Raw genomic sequence first — 12,888 nt, 5'->3', positions numbered from 1 at the left:
CACTTGACAAATCAAAAACACATTCATGATAAAGATATGCGGCAAATTAGGAATATAAAGAAAATGTCTTCCCTTTAAAGCATCCAAAAAAAAAAAAACCCTCACATGATATAAAAGTTTTCTGAAAGGCTCAATACTTTCTCCAAGATTAGAAATAAGACAAGGAATTTCATTCTGGCCACAATTCTTCCCCACATTATGCTAGAGGATGTAGCAAGGACAATTAGTCCAGAAAAATGAATATAAGACATCTAGCATAAAAGAAAGTAAAACTCTGTTGGCAATTGACATGATTTGTATATAGAACATCAAAATGACTCTAATAAAATAGAATGCAAATTAAAATATAAGTTCAATACAGTTCCAGTACACAAGGTCAATATATAGAAATATGTACTTCTGTGTACTAGAAATTAACAAATTAAAGAAAAAAACTCAGAAACCCATGCTATTTAAAATAGCATCCAAAAGGAAAAATACATAAGAATAAATTTAACAAAATACACGTACGACATGTATATTGAAAACTGTAAAATGTATTAAATGTAATTAATAAACTTCTATAAAAACAGACAATATTGAATGATCATTGATTAAAAGGGTTGATATTATTAAGTTGACAATACTTTTTATCTGGCTCTATAGATTTAATGCAATTTCCAGGAAAATCCCAGGTGACCTTTTTTTCACTAGTTGTCAAACAGATTTTAAACTGTATATATAATGCAACAGAGAAGAGTTAAAATAATTTTGAAAAAAACAGAATTTGTAAAATAGACTCATACTTCCTGATTTTAAAACTAAAGACAAAGCCATACTAATTAAGATGTGTGGTGTAGACATACGGATAAATAGAATAAAACTGAATATCAAAAAGTTAACCTTTACATTTAAGGTCAAATAATTTTACAAGGGCTCCAAGTAAATTCAATATGGAAAAGTACTTTTTTAAATAAAGGGATTCTGGGACAAGTTGACATCATCGACATCAACAGGCAAGTTAAACTCCTCCCTCATAGTATATGCATAAATAGTTCAAATTAGTCACGGATATGGTTTGGACTTGTGTTCCTGCCCAAATTTCATGCCACATTGTAATCCCCAATGTTACAGGAGGGGCCTGGTGGGAGGTGATTGGATAATGGGGGAAGATTTCCCCTTGCTGTTCTCATGACAGTAAGAAAATTTTCATGAGATATCGTTATTTAAAAGTGTGTAGGACCTCACCCTTCTTTCTCTTCTTCCTTCTCAGGCCATAAAAGATGTGTCTACTTTCCCTTCTCCTTCTGTCATGATTGTAAGTTTCCTGAGGCCTCCCCAGCCATATTTCCTCTACAGCCTGCAGAACTATATGAGTCAATTAAACCTCTTTGCTTTATAAATTACCCAGTTTCAGGTAGTTCTTTATAGCAATGCAAGAACAGGCTAATACAGAAAATTGCCACTGGGAGTGGGGCATTGCTATAAAGATACTTGAAAACATGGAAGTGACTTTGAAACTGGGTAATGAGCAGAGGTTGGAACAGTCTGGAGGGGTCAGAAAAAGACAGGAATATGAGAAGAAGTTGCAAACTTTCCAGAGATTGGTTAAATTGTTGTGACCACAATGCTGACAGTGACATGGGCTATGAAGTCCAGGCTGAGGTGGTCTCAGATGGAGATGAGAAACTTATTGGGAACCAGAGTAAGGGACACTCTTTCGTTATGTTAGCACATAGACTGGTGGCATTGTGCCCCTGGTCTAGGGATCTGTGGAACTTTGAATTTGAGACTGATGATTTAGGGTATCTTGTGGAAGAAATTGCTAAGCAGCAAAGCGTTCAAGATGTCATCTCGCTGCTTCTAACAGTGTATTGTCATAGTATGAGCAAAGTGATGCTATGAAACTAAAACTTATATTTAAAAAACAGGCAGAGCATAAAAGTTTAGAAAATTTGCAGTCCAGCCATTTCGTAAAAAAGAAGAACCTGACCAGGTGCTGTGGCTCATGCCTGTAATCCCAGCACTTTGGGAAGCTGAGGCGGGCGGATCACAAGGTCAGGAGTTCAAGACCAGCCTGACAAATATGGTGAAACCTTGTCTCTACTAAAAATACAAAAATTATCCAGCCATGGTGGCACATGCCTGTAGTCCCAGCTACTCAGGAGGCTGAGGCAGAAGAATTACTTGAACCTGGGAGGTGGAGGTTGCAGTGAACTCAGATTGCACCACTGCAGTCCAGCTTGGGCGACAGAGTGAGACTCCATCTCAAAAAAAAAAAAAAAAAAAAAGAAAGAAAGAAAAGGAAAACAAAAAAAAGAAGAATCCATTTTCTGGGGAGGAACTCAAGCCAGCTGCAGAAGTTCGCATAAGAGGAGCCGAATTTTAATAGCCAAGACAATAAGGAAAATCCCGCAAAGCCACTTCAGAAACCTTCCCAACAGCCCCTCACATCATAGGCACAAAAGTCTAGGAGAAAATAATGGTTTCAAGGACCAAGCCCAAGGTCCTGGTGCTCTGTGCAACCTTGGGCAACTGCTCCCTGTGTCCCAGCTCCTCCAGCTCCAGCTATGATTAAGAGGTCCCCAGATACATATCAGGCCACTGCTCCAGGAGGTGCAAGCCATAATCCTTGGCCATTTCCACGTGGTGTTAAGCCTGAAGGTACAAAGGGGGAAAGAGTTGAGACTTGGGAGCCTCTATCTAGGTTTCAGAGAATGTATGGAAATGCCTTGATGCCCAGGCAGAAGTCTGCTGCAGTGATGGAGCCCTTAGGGAAAACCTGTACTAGGACAGCACAGAGAAGAAGTATAGAGTTGGAGCCCCCACAAAGAGTCTCCACTGGGGGCCTAGTGGAACTGTGAGAAGAGGGCCAGTGTCCTCCAGAACCCAGAGTGGTATATCCACCAACAGCTTGCACTATGTGCCTGGAAAAGCCACAGGCACTCAATGCCAGCCTTTGAGAGCAGCCATGGTAGCTGAGCCCTGCCAAGCCAGAGGGGCAGAGCTGCCCAAGGCCTTCAAAGCCCATCCTTTGCATCAGTGTGGCCTGGACGTGAGATGCAGACTCAAAGGAGATCATTTTGGAGCTTTAAGATTCAATGACTGCCCTGCTGGGTTTCAAACTTGCATGGGGCCTGTTGCCCCTCTCTTCTAGCTGATTTATAACTTTTGGAATGAGTGTATTTACCCAATGCCTGTACCCCCATTGTATATTGAAAGTAATGACTTTGCTTTTGATTTTACAGGCTCATGGGTAGAAGGGACTTGCCTTATCTCTGATGAGACTTTGGACTGTGGACTTTTGAGTTAATGCTGAAATGAGTTAAGAGATGGGTGACTATTGAGAAGGAATGATTGTATTTTGCAATATGAGAAAAACATGATATTTAGGAGGGGCCAGGGGCAGGATGATATGGTTTAGATTTGTGTCCCCTCCCAATCTCATGGCAAATTGTAATCTCCAATGTTGGAGGAGGGGCCTGGTGGGAGGCGACTGACTCATGGGGGTGGATTCCCCCTTGCTGTTCTTGTGATAGTGAGTTATCACAAAATGTGGTTGTTTAACAGTGTGTGGAAATCCCTCTTCTATCTATTCCTCCTTCTCCAGTCATGTAAGATGTGCTTGCTTCCCCTTTGCCTTTCACCATGATTGTAACTCTCCCCAGTCATGCCTCCTATACGGCCTGTAGAACTGTGGATATATTACACCACTGTTCTTTGTTAACTACCCAGTCTCAGGTAGTTCTTTATAGCAGTTTGGGAACAGACTAATACAATCGTACACCTAAAGAGCCAAAACTAAAAACAAAAACAAATTGTTTAACAAAGGTTAAGCAATGGTTTCTAAGATATGACAACTAATGCACAAGAGGAAGGAGAAAACAGATATATTGAAACATCACTAATAAAATATATCATAATTGAAAGTACATAATAAAAGAATAAAAACAATTTAAAAATGGGAGAAAAGTCTTTGTATGTCAAATAGCCAGTAAGAATAGCCAATTCTAGGGTATGTCAAATACCCTAAAAATTCCTATCTATTATATTATATTATATTATAATCCAGAATATATTACAACATCTTACAACTGAAAAATCCAAAGACAAATGCTCCAATCAAAAATAGAAAATTTGAACAGCCATGTCTCCAAAGAAGCTATAGTAATGTTTAATAAGCATATGGAAAGATGCTCAATGCCTCTGTCATTAGGGAAATCCAAATCCCAACCGTAAGATATCCTTTACTAATCCAAAAGGCATATTACTAAGTCCAAAAAGCAATTTGGAAAAAGCAAAATACATTTTTTTTAATATATGACAATCTAGAAAAAGCATAAGTATAAAGACAGTAAAGAGTTTATTGGTTACCAGGGTCTGAGCCAAAAGAAAAGACAAATCTGTAAAGATAGAAAATTTCTTTTTGTATATTATTATGTATGCTACTGTAATGTGGATAAGAGATACAGGTTTTCAACTCCCACAAAACTATATAACACAGAGTGAACCTAAAAGTATGTAAATTAATGAAAAAACTTATTTAGTAGATAGGAACAGCTCAGGAAGAAATGCAGAGAAAATACTTTAACTGTACACAAATCTATGAAATAATTCACTGAAGGAGGGGGAAAAAGAAACTGACCTAAGCAACTGACATAATAAGTGCAGATTCTGTCTAAAGGCTAAAGGATTTATACATAAGCAGTTGGTATACATAAACAGATGGTAAGGGTGTTTCTCGTGGGGTTGTATGTTTCTTATTGTGAAACCACTATGCGTGCATTTTCAGGTGGTTATATATTACAGTGGTAGGCTACATACAGATTAGTGAGGTGGGTAGAGAAATTCACATGGTGCTGAATAAGATCATGTGGGACTGAGGACACTGTAGGAATTCATGTTTAATTTAATGTGGATACACAGGGAGACTTGTAGAAATTTGTAAACATATGTGTATATTTACTCTTTACTCTGTTAGCTAACAAGGCCTCCAATGAACACATTCCCCAGTAACAATGTGTACAACCAGTGAGTGCCCAAATCTTCATTTTAAATTTCATTTTCCAACAAAGAAGGTAGGGATCTGTGAGAAAAAGGTCAATAACAGACTTGAACAGGGACTAAATACAATCAGCCTGGAGTATCTAGTGGTGATCAAACAAGACAAAATGCTCAACAACACTGAAACCAATGAATCAGCCACATAACAATGTCAAATCGTAAATATGGTGGTATTTCAAAATGACAGGAGACTCAATTGAAAGACTTTCTGATGGCATTCAGCCTCATACTGAGGGTTTAACCAAGGTTTTCTCTGGTTTTAGCATTTTGGACTTAGACTATGGTACCCAACAAGCATCCTAGGATCTCCAGCTTTACATGGCATGTGGTGGAAACGCTCAGCCTCCATAATCAAGTGATTCAGTTCCCCTAGAAATCCCTATCTATCTATCTATCTATCTATCTATCTATCTATCTATCTATCTATCTATCTATGTATCTATCTATGTATCTATCTATGTATCTATGTATCTATGTATCTGTCTGTCTGTCTGTCTGTCTGTCTGTCTATCGCTAGCTAGCTGCTACATATCTATCCTATTGTTTCTGTTGCTATAGATAACCCTGACTAGTATAGACTTTGGTAGTAAGAACGGTTCTATAGGAAGAGAATTTTAAGCATGAGTGTCCTTAATCAAATTTGGGGTATCCAGAATAGGCTTTCTAATCTGATTGGACCTAAATTCTAAGAACTGTACTTCTAACAGTAGAAAGAGCAATGACAGTCAATGACATGAACTGTTTTTAGAGATCCCCAAAATATCTGCATTTGATACTCTTAATCAAACACTGATAAGAGGCAAGGTACTTGTTTACTCTGTATGTGATACAGACGTTTCTGTAAAACCATGGAACACAATGATGACGGGTTTGTTGCTTCTAATTCACTGGGAAATTTGATGAAAGAATAATGAACTTAGGGATTCAATTTTGCAGAACCAGCTCCACATAAACAGCCTTAAGAGTTTCTACCTGTGCTCTGAGCCAGAAAACTCTCTTGTAGCCACAGGGAAGTCTTTGCTAAAAGTCAAACACAAGCCCTTATCATGCCACTGGCTGAATTACAAGAAACATTGAACTCCTCAGTCTGGCAGGGTGTCTACTGTTGAAGTGGAAATTGAGAAAGAATAGCATCCTGTAACTTGGGATGAGGATGGATGGGAAGACTGATGTGGCTGGGGACATTGATCTCCTAAATTCTAATGAGTTTTTATTGCCAGCAGAAGTGGCCTCCTTACAGCCACCCCCTTGGCAATGGCCTTCCCACACTAAGTGATATAGGCCTTTCCATATGTGTCTGAGTAGCTTACATCTACAATGCCTAAGGAAATGGTAATGGCTTCCCCTGAAGCAGCTGTCCAACAATACATTGGTGATTATCTTCAAGACCTACCCCTGACAGCTGTGTTTCTTCTAGACTCATGGTGAGACTAAAGTTACAACAGGCCCCTAAAGCTGATGGATAGTATTTCCCATGAGGAAGTGTGATCTATGTCAAAAAAGCTACCTGAGTTTTCTAACTAATGCAAACAGAAATCTGAAGACCCTATGTGGAAATAAAGATTATGGCTGTGGATAGCTGGGTGTGGTGGCTTGTACCTGTAGTCCTGGCTACATGGAAGGCTGAAGTGGGATGAATGCTGGAACCCAGGTGTTTGAAGAGTGACGACTGTACCACTGCACTTCAGCCTGGCCAAAAGAACAAGACCTCATCTGTAAGAAACCAAAACAAGAAAAAAAAAGTGTTGATAACAGTAGAAGGAATATAAACTTGAATCAGTCCAAATTTAATGATATGGGGCCATTAAGCAGATATTCCTGTTTAAGGTTGCAGCTTGGGTATTTAAGGATGGTATAAGTAGTGTTATGACTGGTTGGCCGAAATATACTTCAACAGATGTATGACCATGAGCAAGTCGGTGACTCCCCCATCTTCCCTGTATTATGTTGGATGAAGGAATTCATAGGCCTGGGGAGATAGGAATGCTAGAATGGATTTGCCATTTAAAAGCCACTTACAGCAGGGCATGGTGGCTCATGCCTGTAATCCCACCACTTTCGGAACCCCAGACAGGTCCATCAGTTGAGGTCAGGAGTTTAAGACCAGCCTTGCCAACATGGTGAAACTCCACCTCTACAAAAAACTACAAAAATTAGCCAGACATGGTGGCACACACCTGTTGCCCCGGCTACTCAGGAGGCTGAGGCAGGAGGATGGTTTGAATCCAGGAGGCAGAGGTTGCAGTGAGCTGAGATCATGCCATTGCGCTCCAGCCTGGGCAAAAAAAGTGAGACTTTGTCTCTAAATAAATAAATAAATAAATGCAACTTACCCATATTGATAGACTCCAGAAAACACACTGTTTATCAGGACTTTGTTAGGTGGATTTGTGTGGGGAGGCTGGGTACAACTGAAGAGCTCCCTGATCTCTCCTCTCTGTAGACCAGACCTTAATATAGAAACCACAGTACACCAATTGGAAAATCAAAATGCAATGGGAATAACTGGGTTTTAGGGAATCTTGGGAGCAAGTAGCAACACTCAATCTTCAAAGGCAAGGTTGGCATAGCTATGTCAATGGACAGCAAAGGCAAAGCAACTATCAAGTTCATCTGATTCCTATAGATTTATGTTGCTATCTAGTTTATAATAGTGTTCTTGGAATTGAAGTACACAGGTAGCCTACTAAATGCTTACTTGATTTGAAGAAGCAGAAAATCTTTAGATCAAATGAACAAGATTCTGCCTCAAATCCTAAAAACCAGAGACTCATAGAACCTCACTCAATTCTCACAATTGAGCCAGTATAGAAGAAACTTTGTATGCAATTAAGTTAGCCATAATTAAAAAGGAATTGTTAATAATAGCCTTTCTAAAGAATGGTCCCCTAGTTTAAATCGAGATTTTCTTAAGGTATCAATTTACTCTTAATTACGATAAATTTTGATTTTCTATTCTATAATCTACTTCTTTTGAAAACTTCTGAGATTCATATCTCTCAAATGTTCAATTGTTGTCTTGTTGCTATCAGCTTTTTCTCCCTTTGATGTGGCCTGGGATGATACCTCTATCCTTCAGCTTCTTGTCAGCTCCTGTAACTTTTCTCCTTAGTTCTAAATGTTGTTGTGGCTGATGCTGAAATATTTTACCTTAGAGGTCTATAAAAGAAATGTTTTCCTCCAGGATAACCTGATTCTATACTTTTGGGGTTTTTTGTTGTTGTTGATTTTGGTGTGTCTAAATTTTCACTGTAATCAGGAAACTTATCATGCAGCTACTAAGAGTCATGTATTCCCCAGTTCTATTCAAAACCTTGTACACACTCTTCCCATGTTTGATTAAATTCAAGCACTTTTTATCTTAAGTTGTACTTCCAGATTATCTAAATGGGCTTTCTTCTAAGGAGAGGCAGTCACACCAAAAAAGGTTTTCCTTTGACTTTTTGTCAACTGGCTTAAGAAGCAAGATTTTATATTTTATCAAGATAGTTCCTATGCTGCCTTTATTAAGTGTTTAATTGCTTTAAAAAAAACCCTGAAATTTGAGAGGAGTAAGGATTTTATACCCACATAACTTTTTCTCTTGCCTTTAAAGTCTTTCAATGATCACTTTGGTTAAATGAATAACTATTGTTTTACAAGGTCCTGTGGTTTAGTTTTGATCAAATATTTTAAGCTTTCTCACATCTTTCACAGACATCTCCAAAATTGAATCCTAAATTAAGTCTCTGACTTATTTCTGGGGCTTATCAAAGCTAAAAAACATTAATCACTGTGAAGTGTGTCACCACCTCCAACACCCTGAAGAAGTTCTTATCAGGTGCTATTAAGTAATCTTTGTGGTGTTAAGGTACAAGGAATTGACTCCTGGATACATGTAGCTCCCCTAAAGAAGACACAGACTCCTGCCAGCATCTAACATCAAACTCAACTTAACCAAAGCCTCATCTTTACACTCAAGCAAAGACAATAATCAAAGTACACTGCTTTCATGCAACACAGGGACAGGCCTGTATTATACTTTATTTAATAATTTTCCTTCTATCTGAAATAGAAATACATGAAATATAATTTATTCTGTGCCTTAATACCAAATAATTTAAATGTTTATCTACCTATAGGATTCCTTTCCTGTCACTCATTCTTTTTGTTTGAGACAGAGTCTCACTCAGTTGGCAAGCCTGGAGTGCAGTGGCATGATCTTGGTTCACTGCAATCTCCGCCTCCCGGATTCAAGCAATTCGTCTCCCTCAGCCTCTCGCGTAGCTGGGACTACAGACGTGCACCACCACACCCAGCTATTTTTTTGTATTTTAGTAGAGACGGGGTTTTACCATGTTGGCCAGGATGGTCTCGATCTCCTGACCTCGTGATCTGCCCGTCTCAGTCCTGTCACTCTTAGGACAAGACAAGGCTTATGGCATTTTTGCTTAAAATGTTGTTAATGGTGAATATTTTGTTTTATTAATATATCCAGAATTTAAAACGGTTCAATTTCTCCAGACCCAGGGACTATCATGGAAGATACGAATGCATGAGATTGTAAGGGCTGGTTCTTGTGGAATAAAATTAATTCAGACCCCCCAAATAAAGGATGGGCATACAGATGCCTAAACAGCTAAATAAAATATTATGTTTTCTATAGCTATGGTTCCTATAAGCCAAGATTACAACAGCTCAATGCATAAAATTCAGAGACAATTCAGTTATATAACCTTACCTTTTGACTTTTAGTTTTTGGCTCTTACATTGCTCAAATGGGATTTTAAGGATTAACGACTGCCTGCCGCATTCATTCCAGTCTGGCCTACAACATTTAATTGGATATAAGACTGTTGATTCTAAGTCCCTTGGCCATAGTGGTCGCCCCAAGGTACATGATGGACCCAGGTCAGGTAGCACGCCGCTCTGCCATTGACATGACAGAAAATAAAAGTGTGGCTACCCATACTGCCTCTGGCATACCTTGACAAAAAACGAGAATATAAACTATAAAATAAAGTCCTAAGCCCCCACCAGCTTAATGGACACTCCCTACACCCATGTTAGCCAAAGCAACCTGAAAAACGAATTCAGGCCATGACAACAAGAGGGGTGATGAACATGCTTCACTATACCTTCCTCCTGTTATGGGAATTTAGGCACAAATGATCAGCATTAACGTTACAATAAAAACTGTAAAACAGACTCTTTATAACAATAAAATACCAAATTATGAGCAGGACCTAAGAACAGGCCAGGCAGGAGTTAAGTCTGACATTCCTACACTTTAAAAAAAGCAGACTATGTTTACAACTGCCACAAGGTTTCTGTGCTTCTCTAGCAGCCAAGCAAGCACTAGCCTCAAGATAAGCTGACTGACTGACCCCAGCCACTGTTCCACCAGCCATAACTACAGATTGAGGTAGACAAGGGACCAATTTCGGTAAGTTTCCCCTGATAAAAGATCACTCACCATAAACTAGTTTTGGCCAGTTTACAGTAAATGCACACTTGTATGTCTTCGTCCTCAAAAGAACTTTTGAAACATGGAGCATAATTATAACACATTTAAAAGTTAAGTCTCTGCCCCAAAATAAATAAGTTACCTGTTGAATGGATATTTGTTAAGACACATGGGTCAGGAACACTTTCATGAATATTTACAACTCCTCCTGTAGCCTGTTAAGTATGTATAGTTAACCAACTTGTCCTCATATCTCCACAGGAGCTCTGGGTACAACTGACATTTGGGGCTTTGCACTATAATTAAGACTAAATGCTGTGTGTACTTCCTGGGTAACTCCAGAAACATCCTCAGCCCTAAAAGACATGCACAAGCAAACTAATCCTATCTCTCATCTCATGATGTCTTTAAATCATATGGCTTTAGATATCTTCACTGCAGCCCAGGGTGGCACATGTGCATTCATTAAGGCTGACCATTTTACACACATACACACACACACACACACCAGATTCTTCTCACAATATAACCCAAGCTATGCATGTAGATACCCATATTTCTGCTATAGATGCCCTCTCTCAGGACTCTATGGCATCATGATTTAGTCAGCTTCCTGGTGCATAACATACTTTTATAGATATTATTAATACTATTAAATGCCCTCTTCAGCTGCTATGAACTTTATTTCTCTTGTTCATTCTGCATGCAGATGCAGGAAATCATTCTCAGAAATTTGTGGATCCTCACACCATACATGCACAGTAAGTTCCTGCTGAAAACTCAAGAATATTTCCAACTTCAGGTAAACAGATTCCTTTTTAATGCTCTATAACTAGACCCCTTTCAGTAGGAAGCACACCAAATGTGTATGATGCTCCAATTGAATAAAAACAAAGTAGAATTTGACAGTGGGGGGTTGTAAACAAGTACTTCATTTTCCTTAAAAAATATTTACTTTTTCTTTTTCCTGTGTGTTCATGTCTTACTTAGCTCCTCAGAAATGCAAATTCAAACTTTTCCCTCCTTCCTTTCCACCAGCCAAACCACCAGCAAGCACTGTCAGCTTAGCTAAATACATGTTTGTTTAGAAATTACCAAATCTTGAACCAAAATAAGCATCCACCAGAATTCTCCTCCATAGAGAGATGGTCTCAAGACATCAGTTAATCCACAACCTGACTCTTTCCCCAGTGATGCTGGGCAGACTAACGAATGACCCAAGACTAGAGATAAGTCATCCAGCAAGTCATGTAGATCTTACACCTCCACACCCCTTCTGCATGCCCTGCTTGCCAATATTTCTTCTTAAAACCCTGTTTTCTCCCCAGAAACTTATATGGTTCCTTTAGATACGAATCCAGCCCTTCCACATTGCTAAGCTCTGGAAATAAAGCGACTTTCTCTTTTTTTTTTTGGAGACGGAGTATCGCTCTGTGCCCCAGTAGCTGGGATTACAGGCGCACACCACTGTGCCCGGCTAATTTTTATATTTTTAGTAGAGACAGGGTTTTGCCATATTGGCTAGGCTGGTCTTGAACTCCTGACCTCAGGTGATCATCCTGCCTCAGCCTCCCAAAGTGCTGGGATAACAGATGTGAGCCAGCACGCCCGGCCAGTGACCTTCTTTTTACTACCCTTCTGTTATTTGATTTTGCAAGTGGCCATGGCCAAACCTGGGTTTGGTAACAAAATGGTGCCAGGCTGTAATACGACAGACGAGGGGCACTTTTTTCCTTAAAGCCGGATCTGTCAATTCTGTTTACAGCACTGAAGCCCACAGACCCTGACTGCTGCCACACCTAGCAGGGCAAGTGCCCATCTATTATTACATATTCCCATGAAATACCAATGTTTTGCTCTGTTGATTGCTCATGTCTCACACATCTTGAACAAATGTCTCCAATCTTTGCCTAAGTTTTGACTAAGACAACAAAAGTAAAATCTAAAAAATTCACAAGCATGAAAACCTTTTGAGACTATTAAACCAGATGAAAATGATAATAAATAAAAGATCGAAATTCCTTTGTGTAAGCTAATGGCACGAAAATATTTTCTGATTACAGCACATGATGTACACACTTTCTAACTGGTAATTTTTCTATCACTGAGAACTAAAAACGAGTTTAATCATCACTCATCAAAAATAAGAAAATAATTCATATCTAATAGAATGGGTGATCCGTACAGAGAACTGTCATGTACACGTACACGGAGGTGAGGTGGAAGGAATTATGGAGTCCAGTCAATGTCTACATCTTTTGTACAAGGAGAAAATGAAACAACAATATGAAGTTCACACCTGCACGGTTAAGAAGAGGTTACTCCTTGCATTCAGATGTGAAGTCTAACTTTCCTGCCACACAAATCAGTAACTTGTTAACCTTTCACATGTTCAGCAA

At 39.1% G+C, this 12,888-nt stretch overlaps 1 protein-coding gene across 1 annotated transcript in view; it reads right to left on the bottom strand.

Moving 5' to 3' along the window:
* NPAP1 (nuclear pore associated protein 1) overlaps nt 1–12,888 on the bottom strand; it is a 207,983-nt gene that overhangs the window by 109,583 nt on the left and 85,512 nt on the right. Inside the window, exons 16-17 of the mRNA XM_063698419.1 lie at nt 7,377–7,493; nt 6,643–6,756 (exon numbers count right to left, since the gene is read on the bottom strand). The gene's annotated coding sequence lies outside the window, so the exon portion shown is untranslated. The remainder of the gene's footprint in view (nt 1–6,642; nt 6,757–7,376; nt 7,494–12,888) is intronic.

The sequence above is a fragment of the Gorilla gorilla genome, chromosome 16, assembly GCF_029281585.2.
Source record: "Gorilla gorilla gorilla isolate KB3781 chromosome 16, NHGRI_mGorGor1-v2.1_pri, whole genome shotgun sequence".
In the NCBI taxonomy this organism is placed as follows: domain Eukaryota; kingdom Metazoa; phylum Chordata; class Mammalia; order Primates; family Hominidae; genus Gorilla; species Gorilla gorilla.
The sequence above is the reverse complement of the archived record's forward strand: the minus strand, read 5'-3'. Positions and strand labels throughout refer to the sequence as shown.